Source organism: Hypanus sabinus, chromosome 21 (genome assembly GCF_030144855.1).
Source record: "Hypanus sabinus isolate sHypSab1 chromosome 21, sHypSab1.hap1, whole genome shotgun sequence".
NCBI classification, from domain to species: domain Eukaryota; kingdom Metazoa; phylum Chordata; class Chondrichthyes; order Myliobatiformes; family Dasyatidae; genus Hypanus; species Hypanus sabinus.
This window is the reverse complement of record NC_082726.1, coordinates 20,331,775-20,346,974: the sequence shown is the minus strand read 5'-3', so window position 1 is coordinate 20,346,974 and position 15,200 is coordinate 20,331,775. Positions and strand designations below refer to the sequence as shown.

The window sequence follows — 15,200 nt, the reverse complement described above, 5'->3', positions numbered from 1 at the left end:
GTGGGGTGACAGGAGTATCTGGAAAAGCTGAGTCAAATGGGGCAGTTTATGGAACATGCCCTTCCTGGAATTGATTGGGTGGAGCAACACACGAGGTAGCTCTTATAAACGCAGGATCCAGGCATCTTGGAGAACCAGAGGGGGAAATCCTCATGCTCAGAGACAGCTGTGAAGACCATGTGCCACGACTGGACTCATGGCGCGTTCGTGAGACCGGAACTGAATCGTTCCCCACCACACTGGCAAATGAAAGCCTGGACCAGATGGACACCAACAGGCCCAGAACAATGAAGTCACTCCCTGTGCAATATTCCATTTGAAGCAATGGAAGGATCTGTGTACTCTGTCGTCCTAGAGATGATGGTTATGAGGCATGGCTGGGACAACATGGTCTTCATATTGCAACACAGAGCTAGAAGGCCTTTGAAGTGAACAAAATACATCGAAGTCCCTATCTCATCCTTACCACACATTAAATGCCCCCAATATCCTCTATCTATAAGTAATTCCATCGGGACCCTGCCAGCCTGAAAGACTCTCCAACCTACAATGTCCCCCCATCCCAGGAGTTACACAATTCAGAAGGAGGCCTTTCAGCCCATTAGCCCCACTTCCCTCTTTGTATCTATTCAGGCCGGCAACTGATTCTCTCTCTCACACACATGCCTATCAGGTCCCCTTTGGTTCTTCAGTCACTGGGGAAACAGAAGCACTCAGTGGAAGTTGGAGGGTGGGTAGACTGTGCCAACTCTACATCTCCAACACCCACCACTCCCCCCATTAGCCCCAGCCTCCAGCTTCCTCCTCCACCAGCCACAAATGCTGGTCGCTAAGGAACCAAGTCAGGTTGATTGTCAAGAGAGGTGCAAGTGAAAAATTCGCGTACAGCAGCATCCTAGGCACTAGATAAAGGTGACACACCAAATATAAATTGTAAAATATAAATTGTAAATTATAAATTGTAAGTTATACTTGAAGCCATCCTATACAGTGAAAAGCATTTCTATGCAAAAGCAAATAATGAAACAAAGACACAGAGACAAGTCTGTGGTGGTGAAAACGGTTGTCCATAGAGCTCCACTGCTCAGGTGGGGTTAAGGTTATGCAAGTCAGTTCAAGAACCTGATGGTTGTAGGGTAGTAACTGTTCCTGCGCACAGTGGCCTTCTGTAACTCCTGACCAATGGTCACAGTGAGAAGAATGGATGCCCTAGATGCTAAGGGTCCTTCTTTATAAATGCACCTTTTTGAGGCAGTGCCTCCAGTAAATGCTGTCAGTGGTTGGGAGGGATTTGCCCATGATGTGTCCACAACTCTCTGCAGCCTCTTCCATTCCTGTGCAGTGGAATTTCTGTTCCAAGCCACAATGCAACCATTCCAACCCCTCTATTGCAGTCCCCACCAACGCCACCATCTCCATTCCAAACTACCTGGGCCTCCAACGCACAGCCCGACCTGGAGACCAGAAGAGAAATGTGAATTGCTCTTCTCTTTGGCAATTCTGAGCTCTGACAGAACAAGAGAATGACCTAGGTAATTGTCCCACCACATCTGCACCATAATGAATCCTTTGGAGAACATCAAAACCCAGCATCATTAAAGTCATCACTGTTACATTCTGTAGATCCAAAACATTAAATCAATTAGAAGAAAAAACAAGAGAGCCAGGAGATGGTTGTGTGTATCATTTCCACTTTAAGCAAGGTGCTCACATATCATGTGGTAGCAGTATGATACATGGAATTCATTTGTTTTTATACATGACCCATAATAAATTATTTTAAAAAACAAGAGTGCTTAAATAACTATTTACAGTGTTACCAAAGAATTACTCAAATATTGTTAAAATACTAAATACACAACACTCCTCCCTGCTTAGCTATAAACTCCAACTCAATAGAGAATGCATCACAACACCATACACAATATACTATATAATACAAATACTATACAGACACACTCTGCATAATACATTTTAAACAGTAGTTTTGTGCCACCAAAGTCAATTCTATGGCCAATATTCTGCTGCCGCCGATTTCTCTGGGTAACCCAGCGAATATACCTCCTGTCCTTTTTGATGCGGGTTTCCATCATGCATCCTATCTGACCCATATAAGCTGCTCTGCATTTACAGGGAATCCTGTAAATGATAGCCATCCTAAGTCCCAGGTCACCTTTGGCCTGCATAAGCTGTGATTTGAGCTTCCTTATGGGTTTGTGGATGGTATAAGTCCATTAGATTCTAAAATCACTAGGGCCTTTTTCTTTCTCCGATAAGTTGCCTACAAATACTGTTGTAATTGGACCAATGTTTCTTTCACTTTCACGATTCCTCTGAACACCATGGTCTTTTCTTGGTCCACTATGCTTTCCAACCGGAGGCACAGAGGACGGCGCCAACACTTGTTTGCCTTCTGTTGGGCAATGGTTCATGGTGTACAGCATGGAGACAGTTGTGGCATCATCCAGTATCCCTCCTAATTCACTTTCAGTTAACTTTAATGCAAGGGATGTGATATGCAAATGATGGATCTCCCGTTTTTACCACATACAAGCTCAGTATAGCTTGTTAGTTGTTGTATTTCACTATTACAAATGTCATTCCCACAGGAGTTAACTTTTTCCACAGTGTAAGTTCCTAGCGGGATATCTGCAGGCTTCAGTTCAGTATCTTTGAAATACTGTTCAATTTTATTTTGTGGAATGACTGAAACAGCCAAGCCAGTGTCCAATTACATTTTAGTTAATTTGCTGTTCACTTCTGGCGTAAGCCGCATTGCTTGTCTATTTAAAGAGCAAACATGAAGAAATCTGCAGATGCTGGAAATTCAAACAACAACACACTCAAAATGCTGGTAGAATACAGCAGGCTTGGCAGCATCTATAGGGAGAAGCGATGTCAACGTTTCGGGCCGAGACCCTTCGTCAGGACTAACCGAAAGGAAAGATAGTAAGAGATTTGAAAGTAGTGGGGGGAGGGGGAAATGCGAAATGATAGGAGAAGACCGGAGGGGGTGGGGTGAAGCTAAGAGCTGGAAAGGTGATTGGCGAAAGTGATACAGAGCTGGAGGAGGGAAAGGATCATGGGACGGGAGGCCTCGGGAGAAAGAAAGGTGGGGGAGGCACCAGAGGGAGATGGAGAACAGGCAAACAACTAAATATGTCAGGGATGGGGTAAGAAGGGGAAGAGGGGCATTAACGGAAGTTAGAGAAGTCAATGTTCATGCCATCAAGTTGGAGGCTACCCAGCCAGTATATAAGGTGTTGTTCCTCCAACCCGAGTTGGAGGTGTTGTTCCTCCAATCCAAACTCAGGTTGGAGGAACAGCACCTTATATACCGGCTGGATAGCCTCCAACTTGATGGCATGAACATTGACTTCTTTAACTTCCGTTAATGCCCCTCCTCCTCTTCTTACCCCATCCCTGACATCTCCCTCTGGTGCTCCCCCCCCCTTCTTTCTTTCTCCTGAGGCCTCCTGTCCCATGATCCTTTCCCTTCTCCAGCTCTGTATCACTTTCGCCAATCACCTTTCCAGCTCTCAGCTTCATCCCTCCCCCTCCGGTCTTCTCCTATCATTTCGCATTTCCCCCTCCCCCCACTACTTTCAAATCTCTTACTATCTTTCCTTTCAGTTAGTCCTGACGAAGGGTCTCGGCCCAAAATGTTGACATCGCTTCTCCCTACAGATGCTGCCTAGCCTGCCGTGTTCTACCACCATTTTGTGTGTATTGTTGCTTGTCTATTGTTAGCTTTCTCATAGTAAATTTCAAGGCTAGCCATTTCTGTTGTACTCTCATCGTTATCAGATTTTTTGTCAGCAGCATGCAGATTCGTGCTCTGAAACTGCTATGTGACATTTTATCTGTTTCTCTTCCATGCGCAGGCCATTTATTTTTGTCTGCCTGATATGCTCTTTGTATGTGATCTACTTTGTTATATTTTCTGCAAGTTTTGGCTTTAAACCTGCATTGGTCTGGTGTACGTGAGCCCCTGCCACAATGGTAACACAATTTGTTTGGCCAGGCTGGTTTGCAAATTTGTTCATGTACACTTTCATTCCTAACTGCAACTCAATTGCATCTGTCTGCTGTTTCCATTGAAACAGCTCTTTCCACTGCTTTTAAAAATGTAATCTGTGCTTCAGTAAGAAGCAATTTTCTAATACTTTCTTGTAGGATTCCAAAACTAAACAATCTCTCAGTGCATCAGTAAGCTCATTACCAAACTGACAATTCTCAGACAATCACTTCAATTCAGCCATGCACACTTCCTTTTGATTCCACTTATGTGACCTGAAGTGTTCGGCAATCAACACTAGCTTTGTTTCTAAATGTTTCTGCATTACTTTCATAGCATCAGCAAAGCTCATTTCTGCTGGTTTGGTTGGAGAAGTCAAACTTTGAAGCAAACTATATGTCTTTAAACCTAAATGTACACAGGAAGATTGATACTTGTTTCTCATTGGCTATTTCATTTGCCTCAAAATACTGTTCAATTAGTTCAGTATACATGAGCCAGTTATTCACTGAGCAGTCAAATGTATTTATCCTTCTGACGTTGCCAGCCCTTTCTGCTTTTTTTAATGATTATTATCATCTAGTACTCACTGTTTATGAACCCATGAATTTGTCTGTTTTCTGTCTTTTTTTAACGACCATGTCCTCCCTTCTGAAGCACACACGCTGCATTTATTTAAAAAATTCAATTGTTACTCACTGCACTTTCTTTAATGGAATATTTTGCTGCAACAGGTTGGTAGCTGTCTCGGGTTTGTTTTAAAAAAATAACTCATTGCCACTGTTAAATTTTGTAATGTTTAAGAAAATATTAAACTAATTAGAAGAGAAACAAGAGAGCCAGGAGATAAATTGTGTACCTCATATTCACTTTAAGCAAGGCATGCACATGTCATGTGGTAGCATCCGGGCATATGCAATTCACAATATTTTTACATATGACCTGTAATTAAATATTCAGATAAAGAATGCTTAATCAAACAATATATTTACAATATTACTCAAATATTACTGAAATATTAAATACACAACATCCTACCCTGGAGAAAAGACTGTGACCACCTCATCTGTGCCCTTCGTGACTTTATGAAATTCTGTAAGATCCATTAACAAATGATTAAAAACAGATGATCTGGCCACGGTCATGCTGATATTTGTGGGAGTGTGGCGACCCATTTCCCGACACATCCGAACCGGCTCACAATTAGCCAGCGTTCCGGCTAAGGGAGATAGCCTACGGGGGTTTGCGAGCACAGAGCTTTGGAGCCTCTGCGCCACGGGGGCAGGTTGAGGGAGGCTTAAAAGCAAGGCTGAGTATTTCGAATAAAGTTTTTTTTTCGACTGCAGTTACCGACTCCGTGTCGTAATTTTAGCGCTGCGTGTAGCACACCGCTACGGGAGTTTGTTTTAAACAAATCAGCCACAGCGTTTTCTATACTGCAACAATAACTTCACTTCAGAACTAAGTGATCTCTGCAAAGTTTTTTGGTACAATCCAAGGCTGTGGAAGGGGAAACAAAATTTCAATTCTCTTTCCTCTTCAGCTCCTAACATGATTTATCAACACGAGTTATGAACCGTAAAGACACAAATTTTTTTCAATCATCAAACTTGGCATAAGACCCAGGGTAAGGTTAGCGGGTAAATTATCCTGGTTATCTATACCTGAAGAAATAATTACTCAATGTGCAGGAAGTGAACAGAGAGAGACAAAGGCAGGTTGTTTTCAGAGGTGGCGACAAGAGGACAGTCACGTTATCACAAGCCAAGTAAGTACTGTGAGAAAACATTCCTGCCCTTTTGCTTGTGCACGTATTTGAATAGAAATGCAGCCAGCTCGTGCTTAAGCAGCGCCACAGTGCACAACTTCACAGACACTATCAAATCTTCCCGCTCTGGAACGGCTTTGTACGTTGATAGGAGAGGCCTTGATGAAGCTGACCCTCCAGGTAAGTAAAGGCTAGTGATCTGCCAGTGACTGGAGCTGTTGCGGAGGGGTCCGTGTTGGGACCGCTTCTTTTTATGTTACATTAATGACTTGGATGAAAGAATTGAATTGTTGGCTTTATGGCTGGGTTTGTGGACAATAGCAAGACAGGTGGAGGCGCGGGTAGTTTTGAGGAGGCAGAGAGGCTGCCGAAGAACTTAGACAGATTAAGAGAATGGGCAAAGAAGTGTACGGTCATGCATTTTGGCAGGAGAAGTAAGAGTAGACTATTTTCTAAATGTTCAAAATTCAAAGTAATATTTATTATCAGAGTACATACATATCACCACCTACAGCCCTGAGATTCTTTTTCTGCAGGCATAATTAGCAAATGTATAGAACAGTATCTGTAAATTGTAAACATCAGGAACTGTAAACTAAACAAACTTTGCAAATGCAGATATAAATAAATAGCAGTAAATGCCAAGCACGGTCCTGCTTTCTTCGTAATAATGTTTTTATGATGGATCCAGGACAGGTCCTCTGAGATAGTGACACCCTGGAATTTAAAGTTACTGACTCTCTCCACTTCTGATTCTCTGATGATTACTGGCATTACTGACCCCTGGTTTCCCTCTCCCGAAGTCTTCAATCAGCTCCTTGGTCTTATTGACATTGAGTGAGAAGTTTGTTGTAATTACACCACTCAGCCAAGTTTTCAGTCTCCCTCCAGTATGGTGGTTCCTCACTCCCTTTGATACGGCAGTGGTGTCATCAGCAAACTTGTGTATAGTGTTGGAGCTGGACTTAGCCAATTCAAAAACTCTAAAATCTGTGGTGCAAAGGGACTTGGCAGTCCTCGTGCAGGATTCCCTGAAAGTTAAGTTGCTGGTTGAGTCAGTGGGGCGGAAGGTAAATGCAATGTTAGCATTCATTTTGAGAGGGCTAGAATCTAAAACCAAGAATGCAATGTTGAGGATTTATAAAGCACTGGTGAGGCCTCACTTGGAGTACTGTGAGCAGTTTTGGGCTCCTTACCTTAGAAAGGATGTGCTGGCATTGGAGAGGGTTTGAAGGAGGTTGACAAAAATGAATCCAGGATTGAAAGGCTTGTCATATGGGGAGCATTCGAAGGCTCTGGGTCTCTGCTCACTGGAACTCAGTTAAATGAGGGGCAACCTCATTGAAACTTATCAAATGGTGAAACGCCTCAATAGAGTGGATGTGGAGAGGGTGTTTCCTATGGTGGGGGAATCTAAGACCAGAGGACACAGCCTCAAAATAGAGGGGTGCCCTTTAAGAATGGAGATAATGTGGAATTTCTTTAGCCAGAGAATGGTGAATCTGTGGAATTCATTTCCACTGGCGGCATTGGAGGTGAAGTCATAGGGTATACTTAAGGCAGAGCTTGAAAGATTCTTGATTGGTCAAGGAGAAGGCAGAAGACTGAGGGCGGAGAGGGGAAATGGATCAGTCATGATGAAATGACAGAACAGACTCAATGGGCCAAATGGCCTAATTCTGCTCAAAGATCTTATAGCTTTATGGTCTGATGTCACATCAAGTCATTTTGATTATACCATGTAGATGGTTGCAATAGTTTCTTGTTTGAGATGCCATCTTCTTGCTGCCACCATCAGGCAAAAGGTACAAAAGTCTGAAGTCCCACGCCACCAGGTTCAAGAACAGCTGTTCCCCTTTAACTATTTGGTTTCTGAACCAAGCTGCAGAACCATAACCACCACCTCAGTACAGCAACACCGTGACCACTTTGCACCTCAATGGATTATGTTGTTTTTGTGCTAATTGTGCTCTTTCTTGATTTTTAAAATAATTTATAGTTAACTTGTTTTTTTCTTGTCAATAATGTGTGTTGTAATTCTACGTGCCTATGAAGCTGCTTCAAGTGAGTTTTTCATTTCACCGGGGCAGTATGACAGACAATGAGCTCAGCAGTGAGGCTGACTGATTTTGGAGGCACCTGAGACTGCAGGTGTTGGAATTTGGAGCTAAAAGAAAGCACTGGAAGAATTCAGTGGGTCGAGCCGCTTCTGTTGGACTAAAGCAATTGCTGAAGTTTTAGATCAAGGCTCTGCAACAATCCTGTTTTACTGCTCCAAAGCTTTATGGTTTCCCGATTACTCCACATAACAGAGCATTTTAGGGGCAGAACATAGATTTAGAGGGTTGTCCCACTCCCTTCCTGTAATCATCTCTCGACCTTTACTCCTATTGTTACTCTGGCGGAGCATTCCACTTCCACACTGCTCACATTTCAGTGGATGGAAACTGGGTGCTATTAGAATTAAATACCTTCTCTGAACAACTGATGTCAAGACTCCCATCTTCACAGCGTGTTCAAAAACCTTGACTCAACTTCTGATTTTTTTGTCTAATCCTCAGCAGGTCGGGCAGAAGCAGAATGAAGAGTCAATATTTAGGGCCATGTCATAGGGTATATTAAAGGAAGAGTTTAATAGATTCTTGATTGGTCAGGGTATGAAAGGATATAGTGAGAGGGCAGGAAATTGGGAGCTGAGAGGGAAAATGATGAAGGATCTCAGCCCTAAACATTGACTTTTCATTCATCTCCATAGATCAAGTCAAGTCACTTTTATTGTAATTTTGACTATAACTGCTGGTATAGTGCATAGTAAAAATGAGAACGTTTTCTCAGGACCATGCTGTTACATGACACAGTACAAAAACTATGACTGAACTATGTAAAAAACAACACAGAGAAAAACTACACTAGACTACAGACCTACCCAGGACTGCATAAAGTGCACAAAACAGTGCAGGCGTTACAATAAATAATAAACAGGACAATAGGGTAGTAAGGTGTCAGTCCAGGCTCTGGGTATTGAGGAGTCTGATAGCTTGGGGGAAGAAACTGTTACAGTCTGGTTGTGAGAGCCCGAATGCTGCAGAGCCTTTTCCCAAACGGCAGGAGGGAGAAGAGTTTGTATGAGGGGTGCGTGGGGTCCTTCATAATGCTGTTTGTTTTGCGGATGCAGTGTGTAGTGTAAATGTCCATAATGGCGGGAAGAGAGACCCGATGATCTCAGCTGACCTCACTATCCTCTGCAGGATCTTGCTATCCGAGATGGTGCAAATTTCCGAACCAGGCAGTGGTTACTTGACCTAAGTTCCTTCAGTATTTTGTGTGTGTTACTCTAGATTTACAGCATCTGTGGAATCTGTTGTGTTTGGTCTTGTCCTGTTACTTCTTCCAGACCACTGACACTGTCAGTCTCAAAACCAACTAGAAACTGCGAATTAAATGCTTTAGACAATAGACCATGTGAACAGGCAGCACAGTACTGGGCGCTTTATCCCCCTGAGTCACTGTTGACCAGTGACCATATAAAACTTTGTCTAGGTTGCACTTAGAGCATTGAATGCAATTCGGATCACCCCACTACAGAAAGGCTGTCCCACACCACCAAGACAGCCATTATAGGCTTTGCAAAGGGTGCAGAAGAGGTTTACCAGGATGCTGCCTGGATTATTTTGAGCTATAAAGAGAAGTTGGACAAATTTGAGGTGCTTTCCCTGGTGCAACAGAGGCTCAGGAGAGGCACGACGGAAGCTGAAAAATTATGAGAGGCAACGATAGGGCAGACAGACAGAATCTTTAACCCAGGCCGAAAATATCAAGTTCTAGAGAACGTGCATTTAAGATGAGAGGGGGAAAGCTTAAAGGAGATGTGTGGAGCTAAAGTTTTTTTATACAAAGAGTGGGTAAGTGCCAAGACCAGGTTGACAGGAGCGGTCGTGGAAGTAGATATTGAAGAGGGGTTAGATGCTTGAGGGGAATTTCAGAGATGTTAGATGGATATGCAGTGGGAAGGGAGGGAGATAGGCAGAAAAGATTTAGTTTAATTTGGCATCATGTTCAGTACAGACATCATCGGCTGAGCACCTGTTACTGTACTGTACTATTCTATGTTCCATGTTCCAGGAGCACCATGCTAGAACATAGAACAATACAGCACAGTACAGGCCCTTCAGCCCACAATGTTGTGCTGACCCTTAAACCCTGCCTCCCATATAACCCCCCCACCTTAAATTTCTCCATATTCCTCCATGTCTAATAGTCTCTTAAATTTCACTAGTGTATCTGCCTCCACCACTGACTCAGGCAGTGCATTCCACCCACCAACCACTCTCTGAGTGAAAAACCTTCCTCTAATATCCCCCTTGAACTTCCCACCCCTTACCTTAAAGCCATGTCCTCTTGTATTGAGCAGTGGTGCCCTGTAATTCACAACAGCCCTGTCCGAGCTTTGCTTTCTAAACCTTAAGAATGCTTGCTTCTTCTTCTTGACTAATAGTTCCACCTCTCTTGTCAACCGTGGTTCCTTTTCTTTGCCTCAGTACGACAAGCACCCATAAGCAAATGTAAGTGTTCCCTAAACAACCTCCACACTTAGACTGTGCATTTCCCCAGGAACATTCTACTCCTGAATTACATTCCCTAATATCCTTGTAATTAGCCCTCTCCCAAGTTAAACATTTTCCCATGCCTTCTACCCCTATTCTTGTCCACAGCTACACTTAAAGCCAGGGATTTTTGATCACCCTCTCCGATATGCTCACCCACCAAGAGACCTGAACCTGACCTGGTTCAATGCCTAATACCAGATCCAGTATGACCTCTACTCTATTCAGCTGGCTTCACATCATGTCAGGAACCCTTCCTGGACACATCTAACAAACCCTGCCCCCATCTAAACTTTTTGCAATAAGGGGGTACCAATCAATATTAAGGAAATTGAAGTCACCCATGAGAACAACCCTGTTACTTCTGCACCTTTCCAAAATCGACCTCCCGGTCTGCTCCTCAGTGCCTTTGTTGCTATTGTGTTGGGGGAAGGGTCTATAAAATATTCGTAACATAGTGATTTCTTCCTTCCCACTTCTGACTTCCACAAACTCCGACTCTGGGCATTTCCTCCACAACATATTCCCTTCCTGTAGCTGCAATAATATCCCTGTTTAGTAATTCCACTGCTCCACTTCTTTCACCTCTTTCCTGTCCCTTTTGAAACATCGAAACCCTAGAATGCCCAGCAGCTATTCATGCCCGTAAAACTGCCAAATCTGAGTACTGGGCACATCGTAATTCCACTTACCTATTCAGGTGCGAAGTTCATCACCCTTATTCTTAAAACTTCTTGCCTTACAGTAAAGAAGTACATTTTAACCCATCCACTGACGGCATTTATGTCAGATCATTTATGTAGATCTTCCTGAGCTGCGGAGAGTTGGCTGAGTTTTCAGTTTATACTCTCCTCCGAAGATCTCTGCTGTAATAGTATTTGCAAGACCTGTTCGAAAACCAGATCGTTCACCTCTCTGCAGCAGCTACACAACAGTTGTTGATATTCAAAGTTTAAATTTCAAAGTAAATTTATTATCAAAGTACATGTACACCACCACATACCACCCTGAGATTTGTCTCCTGGCGGACGTACTCAATAAGTCCATTGAATAATAACCTAACAGAATCAATGGAAAACGGTACCAACTATGACGTTCAGCCACTGTGCAAAAGACAACAAACTGTGCAAATACGAAAAGAAAGAATTAAGAATAATAAATAAATAAGCAATACATATTGAGAACAAGAGGTGAAGAGTCCTTGAAAGTGAGTCCATAGGCTGTGGGAACATTTTAAGCAAGTGAAATTACCCATTTGGTTCAAGAGCCAGATAGCTGAGCTGTATCAACTATTCCTGAGCCTGGTGGTGTGAGTCCTGAGGCCCCTGTACCTTCTTCCTGATGGCAGCAGCAAGAAGAGAACATGGACTGGGTGGTAGGGGTCCCTGATGATGGATGCTGCTTTCCTGCAACAATGCTCCATGTAGATATGTTGAATGATGGGGATGGTTTTACCCATGATGGACTGGGCCATATCTACTGCTTTTGGTAAGATTTTCCATTCAAGGGCATTGGTGTTCCTTGAATTCAGATTCAGATTCATTTATTGAAACAGACAGTGAAGTGCGTCATTTGAGTTAACAAATAACACAGCCTGAGGATGTGCTAGGACCAGGCTGCAAGTATCGCCATAAGTCATGTACCCGTAGAGCACAATTTCACAGAACAGACTAGCAACGACAGCAAAACAAACCCTTTATTTCCCACTACCCACCCACCTATGCACAAACACAGAGAGTCCTCTAACCTCAGGATAGGCCTTCTCTAGGCTTCCAGCCTCCAGACATGCAGACATTGAGTCTCCAACTTCTCCAGTGGACTGCAGAGTCTCACAAACTCAGGCTACAGAGGCAAACAGTTTTCCCTCCTCCAAGGCTTTGCAGACGCACCCATTTTTAATTCTAACTCTTCTTATTTTCAAGAGACTTTAAACCTATTTTTACCCTGATAACCAAAATTAACCTCATTTATTTGACTTAACCCTGAGCATTGGACATAGTTGCTGTAGATACTTCATCTAGAAATTGTGTACATAATACTGTATTTATGACTTTATCAATGGTCTTATCATGCACTTTTTACCCCTGTATTACAGTAATACATCAAAGTTTTTCTGAATTTTCCATATGTACAGTATATACTCAGTAGCTAGGGTGCCTAAGACTTTTGCACAGTACAGTGGTAATTTTATGTATCGCGCTGTACTACTGCCGCACAAAAGAAACAAATTTCATGGCATATATTGATGATGATAAACCTGATTCTGGCATGGGTCTCTAATAAGGACTGAGAGAGGGAAGAGAGTGGGAAAAACCAGAGAGACATTCTGTAATGATCAATAAACAAATTGGTTAGAATGAAATGACCTTGCCCGGTGTCTCAGGGCTGGGTGTGTCTGCACTTGCCCCCTGCCATCCCCCCACCCCTGCACTCATCCTTCTCTACCACTTGTCCCACCCCCCCCCCCCCACCCACTCCCGGGGTGCTCCTGCTCACCATTCCCAACATCCTTTGCTCCCGCCAGATTTACAAACTTGCTCTCCACTCCACATTGACACATACAGTACTGGGCAAAAATCTTAGGCACCCTAGTTTTAAATATGTCATTTTTTTTTGTTTTACAATAACGGTACAGTGCAAAACGTAGAAACTACTCTAAGTGGATTGATAGTGCAAAAGAGGAAAGGTGAGGTAGAGTTCATGTGTCCATGAGCTGTCAGAAATCTGATGGCAGAAGGGAAAAAAATATTTCCTAAAACTGTCCCTAAGCTATTCAGTGTGGGTTCTCAGGCTTCTGTTCCTCCTTCCTGATGGTAAAAGTGAGAAGAGGGCACGTCCTGGGTGGAGAAGGTCATTAATAGTGGATGCTGCCTTTTGAAGACGTCCTCGATGCTGGGGAGGCTTGTGCCTCTGATGGGACCGGCTGAGTGTACAACCCTCTGCAGCCTCGTTCGACCCTGTGGAACCTCCGTACCAGGCAGTAACGTAACCAGTCAGAATGCTCTCCATTGCAGAAGTTTGTTATAGTCTTTGTTGACATACCAAATCTCCCTTAAACTCCTAATGAAGTATATCCTGTGGCATGCCTTCTTTGTGATTGCATCAATGTGTTGAACCCATGATAGCTCTTATGGGATGTTGACATCCAGGAAATTGAAGCTGCTCACCCTTTCCACCACTGACCTTTCAATGAAGATGGGTGTGTGTTCTCCTGACTTCCCCCTACTGAAGTCTGCAACCAATTCCTTGTTCCTTCTGACATTAAGTGCAAGGATTATTGTTGCAACACCACTCAATTAGCCAATATATCTCACTCCGAGATTCTGCCAGCTGCAGTCGAGTCATTGTCAAATTCGTAGATAGCATGTGAGCTGTGTCTTGCCAAACAGTCATGATAGTAGAGAGTGGAGCAGCGAGCTAAGGACATATCATTGAGGTGTACCTGTGTTAATTGTCAGCCAAGAGGGGTTGTTGTTACCAATCTGCTCTGTCTGTGGTCCCCCAAAGAGGAAGTCAAGGATCTAGTTTCATAGGGAGCTACAGAGATGCAGGTTTTGAAGCTTAATGATTAGTACTGAGGGAATGATGGTTATAGAACCAGAATTCTCCATTCCAGAGCACTGAGGATGTTCTGTCATATTTAAGCAGAAGATTGATATCCTAAGGAAGTCAAATAATGGGAAGATCTGGCAGGAGGGTGAAGTGGATCAGAAGATTGGCCATGATCATATTGATTGGCAGAACAGGTCAATGTTCATGGCCGATTCCTTCCATTATGTTTTATCTCATTAAAACAAAGAGAATTAAACAGGATCAAAGAAGAATAGTTCAGGATGGTCTCAGCAAAGGCATAGAAAACACTGATTAGCTTCCCCCAATGTCCAAGGGATATTCACCAGATTGATATCTGGGATGAGAGGATTGTCCTGTCAAGAAAGACCATATACTTTCAGTCTGTATTCTTCGGGGTTTAAACAATGGTTGAGGAGCAGTGACCTTATTTAGACACATAAGAGCCCAAGAGGGTTTAACAAGGTAGATACTGATATGTTTTCCATTGTCAAAGAGTCTTGAACAAGGGCACATAGTTTTAAAACGAGGACAGGTCATTCCAAGTGCAACTGTGCAGGAATTTCTTTCACATAGGGTGGGAATCTTTAGAACTCTCCAACCCAAAGGAACACAGAGGCTAGAAATATTTCAATAGGAAGGTCAGTAGTTTTAGAAAGTTTGAAAAATTCAGAATTACCAGGGACTAGCACAGAAGAAGAGACAAAGTGGGGCAGATCAGCCGTGGTTATATTGAATGACACTACCTTTGAGGGGCCAAGTGGCCTTCTCCTTGGGTTCTTCTATTGCCCCAATGTGTGCACGGGCTGAAGGCCAATAAGACTTTAAAACTGAACGCAAAATGCTCTCATTGGGCAAGGATGGACAAGGTTACAAGCTAGAAACAAACTTCAAAGTTCAAAATAAATTTATCATCAAAGTATATAAATGTCATGACCCTGAGATACATTTTATTGCAGGCATTCACAGTAAAACAAAGAAATACAATAAAATCAATGAAAAAGTACACACAAACAAGTTCTAATAAACAACAAATGCGCAAAAGAAAACAAACTGAAAATACAAAAAGAAAACAAATGTATAAACAAATAAGTAAATAATTCTGAGAACATAGGTAGCAGAGTCCTTGAAAATGAGTCCACAGGTGGTGCAGTCAGTTCAGTGTTGAGGTGAGTGAAGTTATTCATGCTGGTTCAGGATCCTGATGGCTACAGAAGTAAAAGGGGTAGGTGGTAGAGGG

At 43.0% G+C, this 15,200-nt stretch overlaps 1 protein-coding gene across 5 annotated transcripts in view; it reads left to right on the top strand.

The window, feature by feature from the left end:
* slc28a1 (solute carrier family 28 member 1) overlaps positions 1-15,200 on the top strand; it is a 90,976-nt gene that overhangs the window by 11,000 nt on the left and 64,776 nt on the right. Inside the window, exon 1 of one of the 5 annotated variants that reach the window (XM_059946136.1) lies at positions 5,720-5,786. The exons of 3 other annotated variants lie outside the window; for them this stretch is intronic. The gene's annotated coding sequence lies outside the window, so the exon portion shown is untranslated. Of the gene's footprint in view, positions 1-5,719; positions 5,787-5,838; positions 5,967-15,200 lie in introns of those variants that run through there. One more of the 5 variants, XM_059946138.1, reaches the window with a different exon arrangement.